This window comes from Ambystoma mexicanum, chromosome 13 (genome assembly GCF_040938575.1).
Source record: "Ambystoma mexicanum isolate Mex_15411 chromosome 13, UKY_AmexF1_1, whole genome shotgun sequence".
NCBI lineage: Eukaryota > Metazoa > Chordata > Amphibia > Caudata > Ambystomatidae > Ambystoma > Ambystoma mexicanum.
In genome coordinates this window covers 580,750,139-580,771,302 of record NC_090938.1, presented here as the reverse complement: position 1 = coordinate 580,771,302, position 21,164 = coordinate 580,750,139, and positions in this window count along the sequence as shown.

Below are 21,164 nucleotides of genomic sequence, written 5' to 3'. Positions count from 1 at the left end.
GAGTCTAAGGAGGCCGGAAGACAGTGCCCATGCATTTTTCATTGCTGCAGGGAAAAATATCAAGCTGTGGGGTGTGACTGCAATGAGGGGAGCCCGACCAGACATCCTGAAATGTCTTTGGTTCAGAGGGGGGCCCCAAAGGCGTTTGTTCCCCCGAGTCCCAACATTCTTTAAGATGGGTTTGGTTGTAGCTGCTATGATGGGTCCTGGGTTACCACTCACAGGAGTTCTCAAGATCCATCGCTTCAATTGGGAAGAGGAGGGCCTAGAAAACCTCTAGGCCCAGGAGGCCATCAGAAGCAAAGCTTGCAGATGAGAAGCTAGCCTCCAGGAGTCTCAAGAGTTACTTGACACTCCTGGTGCAGCGACCATTAACCAGTGTCCAAGGCTCCAGCTGTTCTCCGGATCTATTGGGGAGACTGGCCACTAGGTTCCTTTGGAAGCAAGTTAATCACAAGGAACCACAATCTGTCTAGCCACCAAAAGCCGATCAGCGTTCTTATCATTCGCTCTTGACAGAACCAAGTTATTCTGGGGGCAAGTGGGCAGGAAGTGCCTCCAATAAGAATCCGTCTTTGTCACTCCAAGAGCGCACCTTCATCATTGATTGGTTCATCCAGGACCAGCCAAATGCAAATACGAAAGTCGATTTAGATACATCATGAACACATCATACTGTGAAATGCGCATGGGGGTAAAACTCCAGTGGAAATGGCCTTCCCTGGATTTTCTCCACATCTCCGCATGTTCTCTTGGGTGCGATCTGTATGCCATGTTTCGACATATCTGCGGCAATACCTCTGGAAGGTGCCAACTGCATATGGATCCCACATACCAGGCATACATGACAAATGTTCTGGCGGTGGAATCGTCATGTATGTGTGGTTCGTCCAGGTAATGGGTGGCCACCAAGAACTCGAACCAATCTTTTGAATTACAATTTGCAGATGGGGAACTGTTTCTAAAAACATCTCGGAAATGACATATGTCTTTTACAGAAACTGAGAAGTAAATACAAACTGTTTTATGACATATGCTTGCTGCACGAATTGATATGTATATGTTGTAGATATATTTGTGGTTACGAATGAGATTAAAAACTATGGGCCCGATTCATGGAATGGGGTGAAGAAATGGCGTAACGTCCGCATGCCGAGAAGGACCCTGTGCGAGCCGCGGTGCAGAAAAAATATTGCGCGCTCTGCTTATTCATGGATTTAAAGGCGCATTACTATACATCGCGCAAGTAGTAACAAGCTGTGCAAGGAACACCCACAACACTCCGTCAAACCCACAAAAATCAAGCAAAAGCACTAACATGGCGCAAGCCTCCGCGCCATCTCTTGCCCAACATCCAGTACCCCTGTGAGAAGGCGCGCCTCCCCTCGCAATCCCAAGCTGCACCCCAGCGAAATCACGCATCTCACCTCGCAAGCCCAAGCCGCACCCAGAGAAAACTTGCGCCCTCCCTCGCAAGTCCAGGCTGGACCCCAGAGAAATGGTGTGCCTCAAATCGCAAGCCCAGGCCACATCCCAGAGAAAACGGGTGCCCCCCCTCGCAAGCCCAGGCCGCACTGCAGAGAAAATGCGTGCCCTCCCTTGCAAGGCCAGGCTGAACTCCATCTAAATCATGTGCCTCAACTCGTAAGTCCAGGTCACACCCCAGAGAAAATCTGTGCCCTCCTTCACAAGCCGAGGCTGCACCGCAGAGAAAATGCGTGCTCTCCCTCGCAAGGCAAGGCTGCACCCCAGAGAATACACGTGCCTCAACTCACAAGCCCAGGCCGCACCCCAGAGAAAACACATGCCCTCCGTCGCAAGCCAAGGCCTCACCCCAGAGAAACCATGTGCCCTCCATCGCAAGCCCAGGCCGCACCCCAGAGAAAATGTGTGCTCTACATCGCAAGCCCAGGCTGCACCCCAGCGAATACACGCACCTCAACTCTCAAGCTCAGGCCGCACCCCAGCAAATGCACGTGCCTCAACTCGCAAGCCCAAGCCGCACCCCATCGAAAACGCGTGCTCTTCCTCGTAAGGCCAGGCTGCACCCCAGCAAAATCAGGTGCCTCAAATCACAAGCCCAGGCCACACCCCAGAGAAAACACGTGCCATCCGTCGCAAGACCAGGCCACACCCCATCGAAAACACATGCCCTCCCTCGCAAACCAAGGCTGCACCCCAGCAGAAATACGGGCCCTCCCTTGCAAGGCCAGGCAGCCCCCTCCAGACTGGACAGCCCCCATGCACCCCACTCCAGACTGGACACCCCCCAGACATCCCACTCCAGACTGGACACCCCCTCCAGACAGGACACTCGCCCCAGGCATCTGACTCCAGACTGGACACCCCCTCCAGACTGGACACCCCTGCAGGCATCCCACTTAAGACTGGACACCCACTCCAAACTGGACACCCCCCCAGGCATCCCACTCCAGACTGGACACCTCCTCCAGACTGGACACTCCCCCCAGGTATCCCACTCCAGACTGGACACCCCCCCCCAGGCAGCCCCCTCCAGACTATACACCCCCAACCCCCTAGGGAGCCCCCTCCAGACTGGACTCCCCCCCTGGCGTCCCACTCCAGACTGGAAACCCCCTCCAGGCATCCCACTCCAGACTGGACATCCCCTCCAGACTGGGCCCCCAGGCTTCTCACTCCAGACTGGACACTCCCTCCAGACTGGACACCCCTGCAGGCATCCCACTTAAGACTGGACACCCCCTCCAAACTGGACATCCCCCAGGCATCCCACTGCAGACTGGACACCGCCCCATGCCTCCCACTCCAGACTGGACAACCCCTTCAGACTGGACACCCCCCAGGCATCCCACTCCTGAGTAGACAAACTTCCAGGCAGCCCCCTCCAGACTGCACACACCCCCAGGCAGTCCCCTCCAGACTGGAAACCCTCCTAGGTATCCCGCTCCAGATTGGACACCCGCCCCAAGCATCCCACTCAAGACTGGACACCCCCCCACCCCCAGACATCCCTGTTCAATTCCATGAATATGTTTGTTTTGCGCGCATATGGGCGGTGCAATTGTTTGATGGTGCAACGTCCCTCGCAACGGCCACTATTTTGCTTGTTCTTCCTCATTCGATGTGTTCCGCCCCCTTTTTAGGTGACTGCGCAGGCCTGGCTGGCCCTTCTCTTGGAGCCTCATGCAAGGCGTTCGTCGGGTCGCAGTGATTTGGTGGACCGTGCGGATTCCTCACAAGTCCCAGGTAAGCCCTGCGCATTGTGTTCCATGAGTTGGGTCCAATGTGTGCATGTAATATCACACTATCAAAATGTCTCCAGGTGACACTGGGCCTCATTCCGAGTCCGGCGGTATACCTGCCGGTGCTACCGACAGGTTGCCACCAGACTCGGAATAATTTACCAGCGCCTGACCTCCCGGTGCCACCGGCTCATTCCAATTCCAGCAGCCGGGAAGTCAGGCGCGGGTATATTTGTTGATCCCCATTCCGATAGACTCCTATAGGACCTATGGAAAAGTCTGCCTACTGTGACCGCTGCACCCGGCAGTGTCAGGCCTGTAGGGCACAGTGACCCTGGCAGGCAGACTTGTAGTTTGACGTTCCGGAAACAAGGGTACCGTGAGCTTACCGACAGCCACTGGTTTCAATTCCAGCATAGCTGACGGCGTCATTCATTTACAATTAAGTTGGGTAATAATAACATATCATTACTGTGCTTAGAAGTGTCAGGAATCAATCACCAAGCTCCCTATAAAACGTACCTGTTCTATCACGTTAGTGAGATTTATGGCGCACTGAATGCTCGTGGGTTGACTTCAGCGCTACAGAGAGTGTCGTGGATATCACAGATGTCAGAAAGTTCAAATATAAGCATGTTTGTTCCTTCCTAAAACCTGCTAACGATTTACCCCCGATGAGTAAAGCGTTAGGGGGTACTCTTGAAGACAGAATACAATATGCAATCAATCAAGTCTCCGTTTACCCCGGCCGATAAGAGATTAATGCACTCGCAGATAAGTGGGTAGATTCCTTTCTCTTCAGACGTGTTTATCACATTTCAGATAACACCAAGATGGCCGATAAGTGCATCTCGGAGAACAAACCAGGAGTTGGAAATAATCGCACTCAAAGCATTCTGTCGCAGGTCAGAGGGTTTATCAGCCTGACAACTTGAAAGTTCAGCGCGATGGGCGCATCAGCTGGTCATCAGGCGCTGAGAAAGTCTGTGTGTCCGGGATAAATACCCGCTTCAGCAGCAGGTGTTGGTCTGCCGAGGAGGCTCTGAGACTTGAAGTGAAAGGAAGAGGCACTTGTGTGTGGCTGTGGGGTCTGAGCAAGGTACTGCCTAACAGTAATCACTAGGTCAAAATGACCCCCAAAAGCGTACAAATCAAAAAAGTACACACTGCAAGAAATGTAAACATTACAAATAAACACATTTCAAGTGAAGAAAGTAAAAATATATTTCTTTAATTGTTTTGTTCTCTTTAACATGAAAGTCTGCTTAAATATATATGCCTCACCTGGGCTGGGCGTCTCTTATTTTGCACTTAATCGCTCCATCCATCTGTGACAGTATACTTTAAATAGCGCAGGATGCCCCTCGTAACTCTCCAGTACCCTTTGGGGACAACCTCAGCACACATTATGCCAGAGCCAAGCCAATGGGCCATGGAAGGCCGGGGGCTCCTCGTCCTTGCAAAGGCCATTTTGGGATGCAGGTTGGGGAGCTGCAGGGCCAAATGTGTGCAGGGGTCGCACCAGCACTTCACTTCCCTGCACTTTCAGAGGGGCCGGGACATGAGATGGGGATGCCACAGCTGCATTGTGCATTTCAGCAACCCGGAAGTTCTCCCTGCTTCCTATTTCCTGTTTGCGTGGTGAGCAGGAGACAGAGGGCCACTGTGGCAATGTGTGTGTGTGTGTGTGTATGGGGGGCGGGGGGGAGCGCTGGAGTCGGAGACTGTAGGTAAGAAAAATAAGATGTTCAGTCTGCGTATGTGTGTATGCATGCATGCATTCAATGGTTTGTGTCTGTGTAAGTGCATGTGTGACTGCAAGTGCAGCTAGTGTGTATGTTATAATGTATTGGTGTGTAAGTGAATGAGGTAGCAGTATGTATGTTTCGGTGTGCATGTGAATGCGATAGTGTGCAAGTGAATGAGTGTGCCCGGTCAGGAAGTGACATTCATTGGTGCAGTGGCAGCCACTGTAGTCATGTTTTCTTACAGTGGCCTACATTTTTTTTGGCATTATGAGCAAAGCTAACATGAGGAGTTCTCTCACATGGGGACAGGGAGCATGGGGGCCACATTGGTGCAGGCAGCATGGACACATTTTGTTACAGTGGCACAGTATTTTTTACAACAAACCCAAAGTGGGAACCTCAACTTTCACTGTTACCTTGAGGTAGAACCATGTAACATAACGAAAATGGTACCAGGAGGACGAGAGAGACTGAAGAAGGCGGGCAGAAGAATGTAATGCTCAAATCATTATATTCATTTTATTTAGATTTGTCTAAAAAACACGTAGAAGCATTTTAATTTAATCAATTCTTTAAAAACATTTTACTAATCATGCATCCATACATTCACTCTCTAATACAATATCTAAAAGATATATAGACATACTAAGAAGTTACAAAAGCTGATCATTTCATTAATCCACTTCTTTCCATATGTGTTTTTTAGACAAATCTAAATAAAATGAATATAATGATTTGAGCATTACATTCTTCTGCCCGCCTTCTTCAGTCTCTCTCGTCCTCCTGGTACCATTTTCGGTATGTTACAATATTTTTTACTGTCAATGTGGAAAAACCAACATGAGTGTTTTTACATGGGCATACTGGCCTGTATGTTTTTGTTCAATTGTATGGCACTTTTTAATGGCATTATGGGAAACGTGAATTTGATAAGTGTTCTTAAGTTGTTGTAATGGCCTACATTAGTGCAGCTAGTATGGATACCATTTCTTACAGTGGCATGCATTGTTTTACTGCAATTATAGGCATAGCAAACAGGATGAGTGTTCTTGAACGGTCATAGGGCCTACATTCATGCAACCGGTAAGGACATGCTTTCTTACAGTTGCATTGCATTTTTTACAGGCATTACAGCAAAGCAAACATGGTACATATTGTCCATAGCACTACTAAACTACATTTTTGCAGAGATTATGGACATGGTTTCCTACAATGGCATTGAATTGCATTTTTTATTGGCATAGCGCAAAAAGCCAATATGATGAGTGTTCTTACATGGGCATACTGGCCTACATTTGTGTAGCAAGTATGGACATGTTTGACCTGACAAGTTTTCCTTCTCACACTACGTCTCTGACTTTATCTCCTCCTGATTTTCTATTCCTTGCTTCCTTTCATTTTCATCCGCAGCATGTAAATTAGTGGTTATTTTTTACCCTTCTCACTCCTCCTCTCTTCATAGCTCTTATTCTGGCAGTATCTGTCATTTTCACATTCATGCTTTTCGCTGTGTGCTATCTTTTTTGTCTTTTGATTCCACGTAACTTTGCATTATATCTCTAACCTTCTTTCACCTTGACTATTGCTCAACCCTGCTCTTTGGCCTTACCAATCCTCATTGTATGCCTCTACACTTGGTTTTTAATTCTGCTATCCTTCTTCTCTGCTCTTTAACTGTTTGTTCACCCTTTTCTTCTTCTTTACTTTCTATATCACTTCTCCCGTTCTATTCCCATCTTCTATTTCACTTCCTCTGTATTGTGGTCAAGTGATTCTCTGGTCTCACCTCGCCCCCTTTTTCCTCACTTGTCTCTCTATAATCTTACCCCCCACCATTTTGGTCTCAACATCTTTATCTCCTCTTGGTACCCAAGCCTCCCCACACCCCTTCGCAATTTCATTCTTTCTCTCTTCTTGCCCTTAAATACTGGATTTCCTTTCTTTTAGATGCTTGCTCCTCATCTTCTCTACATAGCTTGTGTACTTGTCTCAAATCTCATCTCCTTTCTTCCTTTTCTGATAACTTACCTCCTTACTTTCTTCCAACACAATTGTTCTTGCACCATTGCTAATTTGATGCACCATTTTTCTTAAGTTTTGTACAGTGCTTTGGTGAACGCACTTTATAAATACCTAAAACGTATGAATACTGTTTATTGTCATTATGAGCAAAGGCAAATTGATGAGTGTTCTTATTTGGGCAGACTGGCCTACATGGGTGCCGCCCAGCACAGCCATGTTTTCGTACATTGGCATGCATTTTCCACTGACATTATGGGGAAAGCCAGCACAATGAGTGTTCTTGTGTCGGAATAGGTGTGGTACATTGGCAGACGCAGTATGGATGTCTTTTCTCACAGTGGCGTGGCATTTTTTACTGGCAATATGGGAAAATCGTTGTTAAAATAACAGGATCCCAGTATTAGGGACGCCTCCATCCCCTGCACTCTATCAAGGGCCACAATAGCCAAAATTTTATCTAAATATAATTCACAATATTAAATAAGAAATATTCTCTAGATTCGTTGGTCAGAAAAATGCAATGCTCTATCCCTTCTTCCAGTGAGTATTTTATTCATAACAGCACACAGCTCAATGCGTTTCAGGACTTCTGTCCCTTCTTCAGCAGCAAGTCAAATTCAATCTGTGAAATTAACAAAGATGGAGATCTATCAATTTTTTTATTGATGATCAATGAATTTTGTATACCCATAAGGATAATAAAATTGTTAATTACCTGGTACCAACTCAGAAGTCTTTATAAACAAACTTTAGTGCCGTGTATTGGCCAGTTAATCGAAGTCCACAGGCTGTCCAACATTGCACTGATATTCAGTAAATAAGTACAATGGAGGGAGTCTAGTGAGATAGGATCAGCACTTTATTTGGAAATAAAGGAGAAAATGGTGGCCTACTTTTCATTGCGGAAAGAACGTATAGGCCCTAAAATATGTTCAAATGTGATAAAACAAACTAGCTGTAAAAATATAGAGAAAAGGGCCTCATTACGGGGTTGCCGCCAACCCGTAACACCGAATTCGGCGTCTGATTTCCCGGTGCCACCGGGACATTACAAGTCCCAGCGGCGCGGGAAGTCAGGCGCCGGATTTTGTAAATCCCCATTCCCGTGGAGTCCCATTGGACTCTATGGGAGTGGGGCGACGGAAGCACCTGCACCGTTGCTAACCGTGCCGGTGCTTCCGTGATGACTCTGCCTACTAGGGCCGATGCGCCCAGCCAGTTCAGACCTGTCGGGTGCCGCGGCCCCGGCTGGCAGAGGCGTAGTGTGGCGGTGCAGAAACAAGGGTGCCTGTGAACTTACCAGCACCCTTGTGTCCGGGCCACCACACTTGTAATGAGGCCCATTGTCTACCATGGGTTCCGTCCCTTAACGAGAGTTCTCTTACTTGCATTCCACAATAGCAGACAATCGCCTACTACATTTTCTTGAGGAACTGCTATCCCCATGCATTAAAGGACTTTTCAAAAGACCAATTATTTCTTGAACTGCTTGTGAAAAACTGAAGCAAAACATGATTCATTTCAGCTGCCCCTAGGTCAAACTCCAGCCATTACTGTATAAATCTAGGAAAAGGAAAAAGCACCAACCCCAGCAACCTCTGTTGCATGAAGTCAAAAAATTGCAAATGTTCACAATACATTATTTTAATTATTAATAATGACTATTTTCACTTCAAAAGGATTTACGAGTGCAGGTAAACAAAATGAAATTCATCTAACAGCTAGTTCCTCTTAAATTATAAGCAATAAGGCGGACAACATGGCCATGAGTTTGGCCTACTATTGAGATAATCAAATCTGCACATGCAAAACTGCTATTAGTCAATGGACAAAGACATACATGTTTCCCTGCCAATGACAGTGCTCTAGTTCTGCTTCCGTATTGCCTGTACGGTGCACTCTCTTCCCATCTTAAGAAACCCTAAGTGCACAGAAGCGGCCCGAACAATTGCAGTGTTTATGTTCAGTTTCACAGTTCAAAACCCCACATCCATCGCTTTCGGGTTTTTAGTGTTTCCCCAAGTGAGAGGGCGGGAGGGGGAACTACACAGGCGAGTGTCCTTTGCCCGTTGTCCCTGGGGAGTCATGCTGCACCTCCCTAATGTTCCTGGACAGAAGGTACGTGCCTGCCTTATGGCAGAACGGAACCAAGACTGAATTGCATATGGCTGGACCACATCTGTAATAGTGGGGGTACGATATGATATGATTGGTTATTTATAATGCGCTTAATACCCAGAGGTTTCTAATCACGGACCCGGGGGATCGAACCAGTGTTGCTCCATGTCGCCTTCCTTCCAAGGTAAGCACGTTGCCCCTGAGCTATCCTCCTGAGACATTTGTTATCCTCCCTTGTTCCAGGCAGATAATCTCTCTATGGGTTATGTGGAATTGCACAAGACAATTCTATGAAATTCATACTGAAGTAGCTGGTGGGGGTTCCAACCCTGTACTTTCTACAATTTTGCATGAAGTCCCAGACCAATGGAATGCTGCCTCTCCTTACCGGGAGGAACAAAAAGGGCACGTGAATATCACTCCGAACGGGAAAGCAGAAGAGCAGGAGAGAGAATCAGAAACCCGTGGAGCCAGGTAGTGGAGGGCCAATCCCTATTCGAAGGTGGAGCCAGGAAGGAGTTACACGCAGACAGCGTGGCGTGTGGAGGAGCAAGAAAGCCCACAGTGTGCTCCTACCTGGAAGGAGCTCAGGAGCCTGAAAAGCTTGTCCCCGCCAACAAGCGAACAGACGTGTCCACACAGACGGTGATCCAACTACGCCTGCTGGAACCGATGCCAAGTCCTTTGCCGAATGTGTGGGGAACTAGCAACGATGCAAAGGACCGAGGAGAAGCCAGAGCTGCGCTGTCACCGCCGCCAAGTAGACTGTTTTCCCCAAATGACACCGCTGCAGCAAACCACTGCTTACTGGGAGGGAGGATAAGGAGGCCTAGCAAGAGCCTGAGAGAAGCTAAAAAATAAAGAGCCTAAGAGGGGCTGAGAAATCGAATAGCCAGAGATGGGTGGGAAGCCCAAGGGGGGCTGAGATGGTGAAGAGCCCAAGATGGGCTGAGAGATCAAAGAGCACAAGATGGACTGAACTAGCAATTACAGCAGGAGGGGGGGTGAACTCTGAGACCCCAAGGCGGGGTAGGAGCCAAAAGGGCTCTAAACCAAGCCAGAACAGGTTTATTCTTATAGAGATATGGCCAGGAACTGTTTGGCATACTGGATTTGACTTGTATAAGGGACCCGGTGGCCCAAAGACATTTCCTATTCTTTTGTACACTGGTCGGAAAGCCCTGAGAAGAGTTAACAAACTTTCTTACCGAATTGCAGAGAGGGTGAAAACTCCAGAGACGTTCGCTGGTGATCAAAGTGGACCCTTACTGAAGGTGAACGGCCTTCATTAATCCAGAGACAGTGCAGTGGGGATCAGAAACCACCAAAGACCTTGTTGTTTGGCCGGAAGGCCCTTGGCAAATCCTGTCTGTTCATGTTAGATGTTTTTCTTTTTAGTGGTAGGGATCAGGATCCGCTTAGTTTAGGGTTCTAGACGGCAGACAGATCATATGTTGTACAACATCCTGACGGGCGCCATTTTGAACTCTTTTCTTTCTCTTAGCATAGGGACCATAAGTGTAAGGTTAGTATAGAGTTTTGACACAAATAGAGCAATCACAATCAGTTGTCTGTATTCTGATTCTAACATACCATACCTTCCTCTTTTATTGTTTGCCTTTGTTATCCTTATCTTTGTTTTCATTTTATTATTTATAGCGCAAACCTAGCTCAAGAGCAGCATAGAGCTTTATAGTGGGAGGGTGCTAGCATTGGGCATAGCATTTTATACAGTAGCGCAGTACTCTTGGTGGAAGGAGAGAGGGGCTTTTATTTGTCTGGCAAGTATTGTTAAAAGAGACACTTTTTAGTGTTTTGCAGGACTGGAGGGTGGAGCCTCGGATGGGATTGAAGACCAGAGAGTCAGGAAGTGGCAGGAGAAGGATTGCCTGTTCTTCTTACACTAACCCTAACTCTTATTCTAAACCTGCCCACTGAATTTCAATTTATTTGTGTATCTTTCTTTTTTTCTATTCCAACATCCCTGTCATTTCTTCGGCTTGTTGCTCACCACTAAGGGTACTCATATTTTCATGGGGCCTTTGCGTCTCACCTATTAAATTAGACAAGACGGAGGTTGGCGCTCAAAAAACTCTGCATTAAATAGGATGCATGGCATCCTTACGGGAGTACTGACACGCATACAAGTGGTACGACATGCGTGATAAAACTCCCATAAACAGGAAATGTACTGTGTTTATAGCAGAGGTTTATTTAGGAGCAACCAGAGCCTTGTCCAATATATACATATTAGATATATAAACAATCTTTTTAGATAAAGAATTAAGCCTTATCTAATAAAAAGTCAAGTCTGCATAGACTGGGAATAACAACGTTAAGGTACAAACAGTCACTGTATATCACCACAAGTTCCACCATGAAACTCGAAGCATAAAAACTCACCGTATACCACTACAAAGCCAACCTTTTATTTACATATTTATAAATTATTTAATTGCTGCTGCAAGCATGACAAATACAATTTCCCTTGAAAAAGCAATACGGGGGTGACCAAGGATTTAGTTATTTAATTAAGAATTTGATTATGCCTAGGGATTGTCCCATACACAGTGTGTGTGGCTCCCTATTAAATTGCAAAGCATTAACTCCCTTTTCATTATAATACTTGTGCCTCTAATTGTGTTTCAAACTGCGTATTTCCCCCTCTCATTGGGTGCTATCCCAGCTCCTCCTCTGTCCCTAGATCCTGTAACTGCCGACTACCCCCCAACATAGTCCGGCTATCACAGGTGGGAAGTCTAGGGGCACTTCATTCTGATGTCCCTCTCATCTGCTAAAGAGGAGCTGCGACGGCAAGCCAACCTGTGCCTGTCTGTGCCAAGGACCGGGCAAGAGATATCACTCTTCCCTGTGCCTAATGGGTTCCGTCGATAATCGATCAGCAACACTTAGGATCCACTGTTCTCCGCAACCAGAGGAGCGCCACTAGAGCTCAATAGCGACATAAAGTCCGCCCGTTGTAAACCACCTAACTCATTAGTAACTCCGGCCACTAACCCAAAGATTAACAGCTGTTCTAGCACACCGCTGGTATCTACCGGCTCCTGGATTCCGATGTATCATAGAGACCTACCTTGGGGAAGACCATGGCCTGATAAACTTTGAAGCAATGCCTGCTGGCTAGTCCAATAATTGGATGGGTATTAGCAGGGAGGATGAGCTACTGTTTAAAATCCAACATTTAACCTTTGTCTGATCCGAAGTGATGGTTGGAGACTTGAGTCACCCCCTTTTGTGGTCTCACGGACAGCAGCCTTCATGCTGTTGAACATCCCCTGAGCCACCTCTCTTGCCCAATTTGCTCTTCATGGATACTTTTAGGGATTTTAATATGGCAATCCCAGTGCTCTACCAGTGATCTGGTCATAAGTCTTTTAACAGTGGTTGAAAATGTCTCCGCCCCACTGCAACCAAAAATGCTTGTGCTAGTTTATCCATCCACATTGTAAATGACCTGGCTTTGCGTTCCCCGTGGCTTGGCTACACACTAGATTACATGTCTACACCTGGCACGGGCGGGGGATCTTGGATTGCATTCCCTTTCATGATCATCTTGTGGATCGTTGTCACCACAATGGTCAGGGTACTGATGAGGCGCAGATGCCAATGCTACTCACGCCATGGACAGAGCTTGGGACACATCTCTCCTCCACCTCAATGTGTGGCTCTTAAGCCATTAGTCCATCAGCCAGCCCGATCAAGCGAACCAGAGTATGCTGTGGTCATTTTCAATAATACCAGGAGTGTGAAATTCTGCACCTTTTAGCCTCTTTAAAAGAAGAACACAAAAAGCATGGCTCATCTGGAAGATTGCATCTGAGAAAGCCCCAGGCGTGTGCCTTGGAAAGATAATGGCAAAGCATTGATGGTATGTAGCTACAGTCTGCCACATGGCTGGGAACCATAGACGCCCAGGGATAACATACAAAAAACCTTTACTACCATTATGAGCAGAAGCATTCCAGATGTTCCAAGAGTCATCTCTAAACACGCCCAGATCCGCCCTCTGCAGGGTTCTGGAGCAGGATTGCAGCCTTTATAACACACTCTGTCACAAAGTAGAAGCAGCCAGTGGCTCCCGTAGAACAACTGGGCCCACCCCCAGCCCACCTTCAGCTACTTCTCATTATAATCCAGCCAAGAGAATTTGCAACTAATAGCAACTGGTCTCTGCTTTGATTTTTCTTCTGATGTATATATACCCGGCCAGTTCTTCAGCCTTTGAGAGTCTCCGCAGCAGATGCCGAAAGTGCCAGCACAAAACAGATGTTTTCACCATGTGTCCCCGGGGCCTGGGCGGGGCGCAAGGGTTAATGCCCACCCCCGAATTAGAATCTATTGATGTATTTTTTTTAAAGTTAATTTACTAGGTACAAAAAAGACACAGGGTGCCTCATTACAAGCATAGCGGTCTGGGAACTACAGTACGGGTAAGCCTGTAGTTCCCGGACTGCCATGTTACGTGCTGCGCTTCTGGGTGCCTGTCAGCCTGCCAGGTTTTTCCTGGCGGGCTGATCGGCACCCGCGAGCACAGCACGTCATATGCACCGGCAGCACTCTGAATGCACTGATGCACCCGACGTCCCCATTCCCATTGTTTCCGGGAACCCGCAAAAGGGCAATTACCAAGTCTGTCGAACTCGGCATGACCCGGTTCTTGCCCATTCGCGGGTGCCAGAAAAAATGCAACTCCGGCGGCAGCTACCGCCAGAGTTGTAATGAGGCCCAAGGCCTGGTTATAAGATTGGCAGTAGCGGTAAAACATCTGGTATTTTAGATCTCCAGATGTTTTACCTGTCTGCCAAACTACCAGTTTCAAACTTGAAACTCTTCCTCTCCGCCTCCTTTTGTGTGCACAAAAAGCATTACCGCATGCAGAAATACAAAATCCCCACATGCGGCGGGGCAAGGGCAAGGTGTTTGGCAGCAACACAGACCCCTCCTGGGTCCTTCCTTATTGGCCACGCCCCCTGGACATAATACACCAGCCCGACCCCGAAGCGGTGAAGCCCGCGGCGGGGCAAGGGTGCAGTGTTTGGCGCCGCAGGTGTTCGGCGTTCGTGGTGGGAGGCCCTTTCCGGATGCAGCTGGGGAAAAAGTAAGTGTAGGGGAGTGCTTACTTCGGTGTCTGTGCCTGAAGGAGAAAAGGTCCGGAAATGTTATTGTGATTGAGGTCTTGGCTCGGGGGGCTCCGCCATGCACCTATTAAAGTCATTAAGGTCCCACAAGGGCCATGTTGAACTCAAGAAACCCTCTCCCATATTGTCTTTCACCCCGCTCCTGTGCTGCTCTGAGCCCGCCCCCTTTAGTATTGAGCAGCCATCAGCGCGAAAAATTGTGGTTCTTAAGAGACAGAGCCACCAAGGAGGAACAACTGGAGCTAAGGCCCTTACGGCGGACTCCTCGCTCACCGATACTGCCTTTGCTTTTGGGGAAGTGACTTCTTCTAGCCACCCCACTACTCTCTCGTAGGAAATAGAAGCCCAGCAAGCCCTCCAAGTTCTAAGGGACAGTAAAATTGATCTGGAAGGTCTTTGTGTTGGAACCGATGGAGGGGCTGGTGGTCAGGTTGGCCTGTATCACCTACATGGGGGGGGTTTAGCAACTAAGGTGGTAACCAAGGAGTCATCTATAACCGTAGAAGTTACTACGGATGGACGGTGAGTTTGGGAGACCTCGCGGACATAGCTCCAGGCAAGGGTGGCACGCTAGTCTGTCTACCCCCCATTGCAGTGGAACTCCTGGCCCCTACTATGACATCCTGCCCATCATTCCCGCTTCCTGCTTTTGATGAACCATGCCCGTGGACGGAGGGGGGACCGGTCCGGCACCCAGAGTCTACCGGTGGCTGTCAAGCATCCAGCCTCCCCTTGGTACTTCCCCTTGCACCTCATCGGGTGCGTTTTGTCCAGAACTTGCACATGGTTTGGATGTTGTTGAGGATCTCGATCCTAACTTTGGCTCTGGAATGGTTGAGTGTTTGCCCAGTTCCTCTCCTGCCCCTGCTCCCACAGAGGATGGACAGTCTATCGACGGCTCAATGCATAACCATCCCCTCTGCTCTCGTAGCCCCTGTAGTGAGCAAGGGTCTTCATCCAGTACAGAAGCCAGCTCCTATCTCCATCTCTCCCCACTTAGGACTATCAATCGACAACGTCGTAGAACTAGCATTGACATTGGAACAGCTACTGACCCCCCAGCCGGGGGTGTCTTTATACTTAGGGTGGCCGGCTGTAAATGTAATCAAGTGCTGGTGGAGCTAGCAGCTATCAGAACTTTGCTCTCATCCCTTATAGAATCTAAGGGGTGGGCTCTGAGGGATGGGGTGCCTCCGATTACTCCAAATATGTGCAAGGGCCACCCCAATCCTCCATGGGTATATCATGGGGAACAGGCTACACTGAGCCCTGTAACTGTACTTCCTACAATCACCTCCCTTAGCTTGGGGCTGGGGAACGCGGGACCAGCAAATGCCACCAACTCCAGTGCAAGAAGTGCTAAATTTAGAGAGCCTTACAGGGCGCCCAACCACAAGGCAAAGCCTACCCCCTTGAGGGTCTATGCTCCACAAAGAGATAGCCCACAATGTCCCAACCCAGGGAAAAAGAGAGTGTATGGTCCATGGGGTAGTGGGGTTCCCTCCCAGCCCCTACCTCAATGTCAGCCCAGACATGTTAGGGTGTACCTTCATGGGGTTCCCAAACTGGCAAGGGATGTGAACGAATCAAAGGATGCCCTGTTAAATAAAACCTTACACTGGCTACGGTCCACTAAAGGTTGTGCCTCAGTGTATAGGGAATCCATGGTGGGTTGTGATAGAGTACCAAGTGAGGGGAATCAGTTCTGTGATACTGTGGAATTGGCCTTTAGGGACCGGAGTGTGGCAAACAAAGTCCTGGGACAACGTGAGGGAGCTGGCAGGACGCACATGAGTCGGATCTTAATTAGTCCACATCCCTATACAGGGTCTGGGTGCACCTGGCGGCCAATTGTGAGGCCATCTCGATTGTCTGGCGCTAACCTTATCCCTTTGGGTCGTGATCGGACAAGCACCTTGGTGGAGAGGCCACCGTAAAGGGCCATTTTGGGACAGAATTAGGGATTGAATGAACTGTGGAGTTATTCTTTCTGTTTGGGAGTAGTAATTGTAATTGCTTAAATGTGATGTTTTTGCATTTTTTTTGTGTTTGATGGATTTTTTTGAAAATCCGAATAAACGTGTTTGACTTGACTTAAAAATCCCACACAGTCCAATGTTACTCCAAAATGGGAAAAGGGTCAGCATGATTTGGATTAAAATTCCCACATGTGTACCGCTTGCAGTTGCAGTATTACTGCTTAGTGGTTTTTCCAGAGAAAATACTGCCTAACTCGTAATTGTACACACAGTCTAAGTGCCCGATTCATGGAATATTTGCCCGGTTCAAAATGAATTTGCACTGCTTAAAAGTGAGTTTGCACTGCCGACACAAACCCTGATTCATGGAAACCTGCAAAGTGTATTTTTGCAGTGCAACGTCCAGACAAAGTCAGTGCCTAGTCCTTTTTGCAGTACCAAATGACTTTGCCCTGACTGTGCACTGCAAAAATACACTTTGCAAGGTTCCAAGAATCAGGGCATGTGTCGGCAGTGCAAAGTCACTTTTCAGCAGTGCAAATTCACTTTGAACCGGGCAATTTATTCCATGAATCGGGCCCTAAATATGTTGGAAAACACTACGTTAATGTTGGATGTGCAATAAAACACCAAATACCAAATCAGCCCATGTGCATTTGCAACAAAACCTACACTTACGTGAAAACAACAATATGTCTAGGCCAAAGCCAAAGGCGAGCAGACAATTAGTGGCCTTTTGACGACGGGGTCAAAAATTACAGAGGAAAATGTGTTTCCATTAGCCCATGAGAAGTGACCTAAATGATTCAAGGACACGGCAAATATAGTTCCTCCTTCTGGCAGAGCTCATCAACTGGATTATCCAGACTGTCTCGGTGTCTGTAAACCACAAACAAGAGGTTGACACCACGAGCGAGGTTAAAAGCATCACCCTGTGAACCCAGCAGATCCCTCTGCTTCAGGCGGATCTCGGAACGGGGCTTCTGATCTACAGAGATTTAAGAGCTATTGCAAAAGAAATGCAGCAGTTTGTTCAGCACCCACCCATGCTCGGGCCTTTTCTGGAAGAGCTCTCTCCAGCAAGAGGCACCAAATCTGCTCTGTATTTTATGTCTACTTGTGCCACACTGTGTCTGTGAGCTATGTTGCTGCACTGATCCTACTGGATATCGCTGTCACTTTCGACTCTGTCGATCCTGTAATTCTCCTTGACCACATGGTGCATACCGGCCTTGGTGAAGCAGTGCTACAATGGCTGACTTGTTTTTTAAATACACTGGGCTCAATATATTGCTTTGGTGAAATTGTCCTCCCAGTGGGTCAGAAAAATGTGTGTGCTGTGGAACAGGGTTCTTCAACACCACCTGCATTGTTCAATTTGTTTGCCCGTCCACTGTCATCCTTAACTACCATAACATTCGAGTTCTCCTTATCTGTTACATTAGAGATCAGAGTCATGCAGACGACCACCTTCATGACTTGTACACATAAGACTATAGATATTTGTGGATGTATAGAACCCTGTTATCTGATACCCATGGAAGGACCCCAATCTTATTGAGTGTCTTTGACTTTGGTGATCAGGGTAAATATCCCGGATAACAAGTGAGCACATAGTGCACTGTGTAAGCGTCTATAAGAGTTGTGGGGCACTGTTGTGCATGGATGTGTAATTTAACAAGAAGTCCGTTTATTACATGATTTCCTTCCAATATTGATTATCTTGGTATTCTCGCGAACGTTGGGCAAGGAATATGAAAACTGGGTAAAATATTTATTTAGAGGCCACCAGGAGGTGTGCAGGTGATGGTAGCCTGAGGCTCCTGGTCCGCCAAACCGGTCTGTTGAAGGACTTCAGCCCCCCCTGATACCCCTCCTCTCGAGGTGAAATAAGAAAACAAACCGAGTGGTGAGCACTCCCGGCACACCAGGGTGAAAAAGCAGAGCCCGGGGCCCGCCGCAAAGTGGAGAACGGGACACACCAGCGAACAGAGGGGGCACACCCCCCTCAGCGAGTGCAGTGACCTGCCTTCCCAAGGAGAACAGGCGGTGTGGGGAAGGACTGTCGCACTAGACAGGGCAGTCATCGGAGCCGAGTTGGACACTCGGGGGCTGGGGAGTCCCTCAGACCTCCTTCGGAGGGGAACAACGGCAACGGGGGAACCCCACAGCACATGACCTGGGGGTGAGACCGAACTGTAGAGCCGGTCAAGGAGAAGGTAATCTGAGACTTCAACCCTTGTAGGTGGAGTCCCTCCAAGAATTCCGCTACCAGGACACCACAGGAAACCGAGGCATACCAGCCCTGGAGGAAATGACGGACGGGATGGATCCCCAAGCAGAGGACGCTATGTCCATGCAAAGAAACATTGCAGCCATTCTACAAGAAATCAGAGACGTGAGCGGACAGAGGGCAACGGATAGAAAAGATGGATCAGAGAGTAGACAAAATGGAAGACAGGCTCCAGGGGCTGAAAGCCGATCAAACATCGGTCGATATCATGGAAGTACAGATCAATACCAGATTGGCTTCCCTAGAGAAAAAGGACAAGGAGAGACCCCACAAATTAACAACTTTGAGAACAGACAACAGAGAAACAATCTGAGGTTTTTTGGCATACCAGAGACCGAGGCGAAGACAGAGAGGGACCTATGCCAAGTGGTTAAGACTGTGATCCGCCTCCTGTTTGGGAATAAAAATGACAATGATCCCACCATCAACAGGGCGCACAGAGCAGGGGGACGAGCGGGGGCCCACGCTCGATCCTGGTACGCTTCCACTACTATGCGGAGAAGGTGAACATTCTGGAAAAGGATAGGAGGGCCTCCACGATTACATATAACAATGCTTCAATTACAATTTTTCAGGACTTCTCAGCATTCACTCTAGCCAGACGACAGATGTGTGGCCCCCTGACACAATGCTTAAAGGAGAAGGACATCTGATACCAATGGGGATACCCCTTCTCCCTCTCCTTTGAGTACATGGGCCAACGATCCAAACTGGTCTCCGAGGAGGACATGTAGGGGGCAATTCGGGAATATGTGGAAACTGCAGAAGACCAGAGCGAGAAGCCCTGGGGGATAGATATGAGGAGGAAAGCCGGAGGGGCTGGAGATGGATACCGGGATTGAGAAAATGTAAAAGCTAAACATGCTGCCACGCAACGACGACCCTTGAGGAGTCATGGTGGAGGATTCAGCTCAGACAGGAACATACTGGCCAGGAGCCAGGCCATCCCCCATGCCAAAAGCAAGTATGAGGAGACATCTGATAACGGAGGCGTATGAGGAACTTGGTGCGGGAGGGGGGGAGTCATATTAGGGGGCCAGGGGGGCTCTATTTGAATGGTGTTTAGGAGGAAAGGCCCGGGGAAGGTGGGCAATCTGGTGGTCCAGTCAAGTACCAAAAATGGTCGGACTTAATGGCTGGGCGCCGGGGACGGGGGGAGGGGGATCAACACAAGGGGGTTTTGGGGAAGGAGGAGAATAGGGGCACAGGACCCCACTGTAAGAAGAGGGGCAGTTGGGGATGGACCTCTCCATGGAGGGTGGGGAGAAGTTGGGGTAGGGGGGAGGGACGTTGGTGGTTGCAGGCAAACAGAAAACTCAGGTAGTGGGTCACAGGCAAGACGTAACAAACATAGGCAAAGGTCGGGAAAAGAAGGAAGGTAATGGGGCTATGAAACTTTTCGAACATCCAAATGGCAGATGGTCTGCCTACCCTACAGATATGCCCTCTAAATGCAAGGGGGATACATTCACCCACAAAGAGGTCCCCTTTGGGAAGAGAATTTAAGTGGGCAAAGCTAAATCTCCTCTTTCTCCAGGAAACTCAGTGGGTGCAGGGACAGGAACCAGTCATCCGGGGAAAGGGGATTGGAGAGGTATACCACGCCTCATACAAGACAAAGAAAAAGGGGAGTGGCGATAGTCATGGCCAGCGATCTGGGGTTCAGGACGGAGGGAGTGAGTAGGGACCCGGAGGGCAGGTACCTGTACATCAAGGTGGAACTACAAGAGGCCCCCCTCAAGCTGGCAGTGAGCTACTGCCCCCAACGAGGGGCAAGCACTCTTCTGGGAAAAGATCAGGGACAAACTGAGACTGCTCACGGTAGGTCCCCTCATAGTGGTGGGTGACTTTCACATTGTACTTGACCCCGGGAGGGATAGGAAAAAATGTCAACACAAAAACCTGTAACATCAGAGGACTCCACATCCTGTAACTTCAGTAGAATTAACTGCAAACTAGGCCTGGTGGACACACTCCCAACATCCCGAACGGAGGACCCCCCCCCACTTCACATACTACTCGAAAACTCACGACACGTTCTCCGGGATCAACTGCATTCTGATGGGTGAGTCCCTACATGGTTGCACATAGCACCTGCTGGCGAGTCACTATTATGGGCTGGGGCTGGGGCCACCAGCGGGAGGGGAGATGGACATGTAATGACAGCCTCCTCAAAGACACAATAATAGCCCAAACGATCCTGGAGAAAATAGTGGAATACTTCGATCTAAATAACAATGCGGAGGTTAGCCTGCATACCCTGTGGGATGCATTTAAAGCCACGATATAAGGTGTCCTAAAACAAATAGGGGCCCAGAAAAAAAGGGAGAGGTAAATCCAGGAAAATACCCTATGAGAGAAAATAGCACAGGTTCAACCGGGCAGGTCATCGGAGGGGTCTGTCACCCTGGAGCAAGCCACCGCTCTGGACCAATATAAAACCCAACTTAAAGCGATATTGCTGAGTAAAACTGAAAGGAGTCTCCAGCTCCTCAAACTAAGGTACTACAAAAAGGGGGACAGAGCAGACAGCCTTTTGGCATGGAAGCTGAGAGAAGTCCAGAAAGGGAGGATGGTCAAGGCCATGAAAAATGAGGATGGAGCTCTGTGCTATGACACCC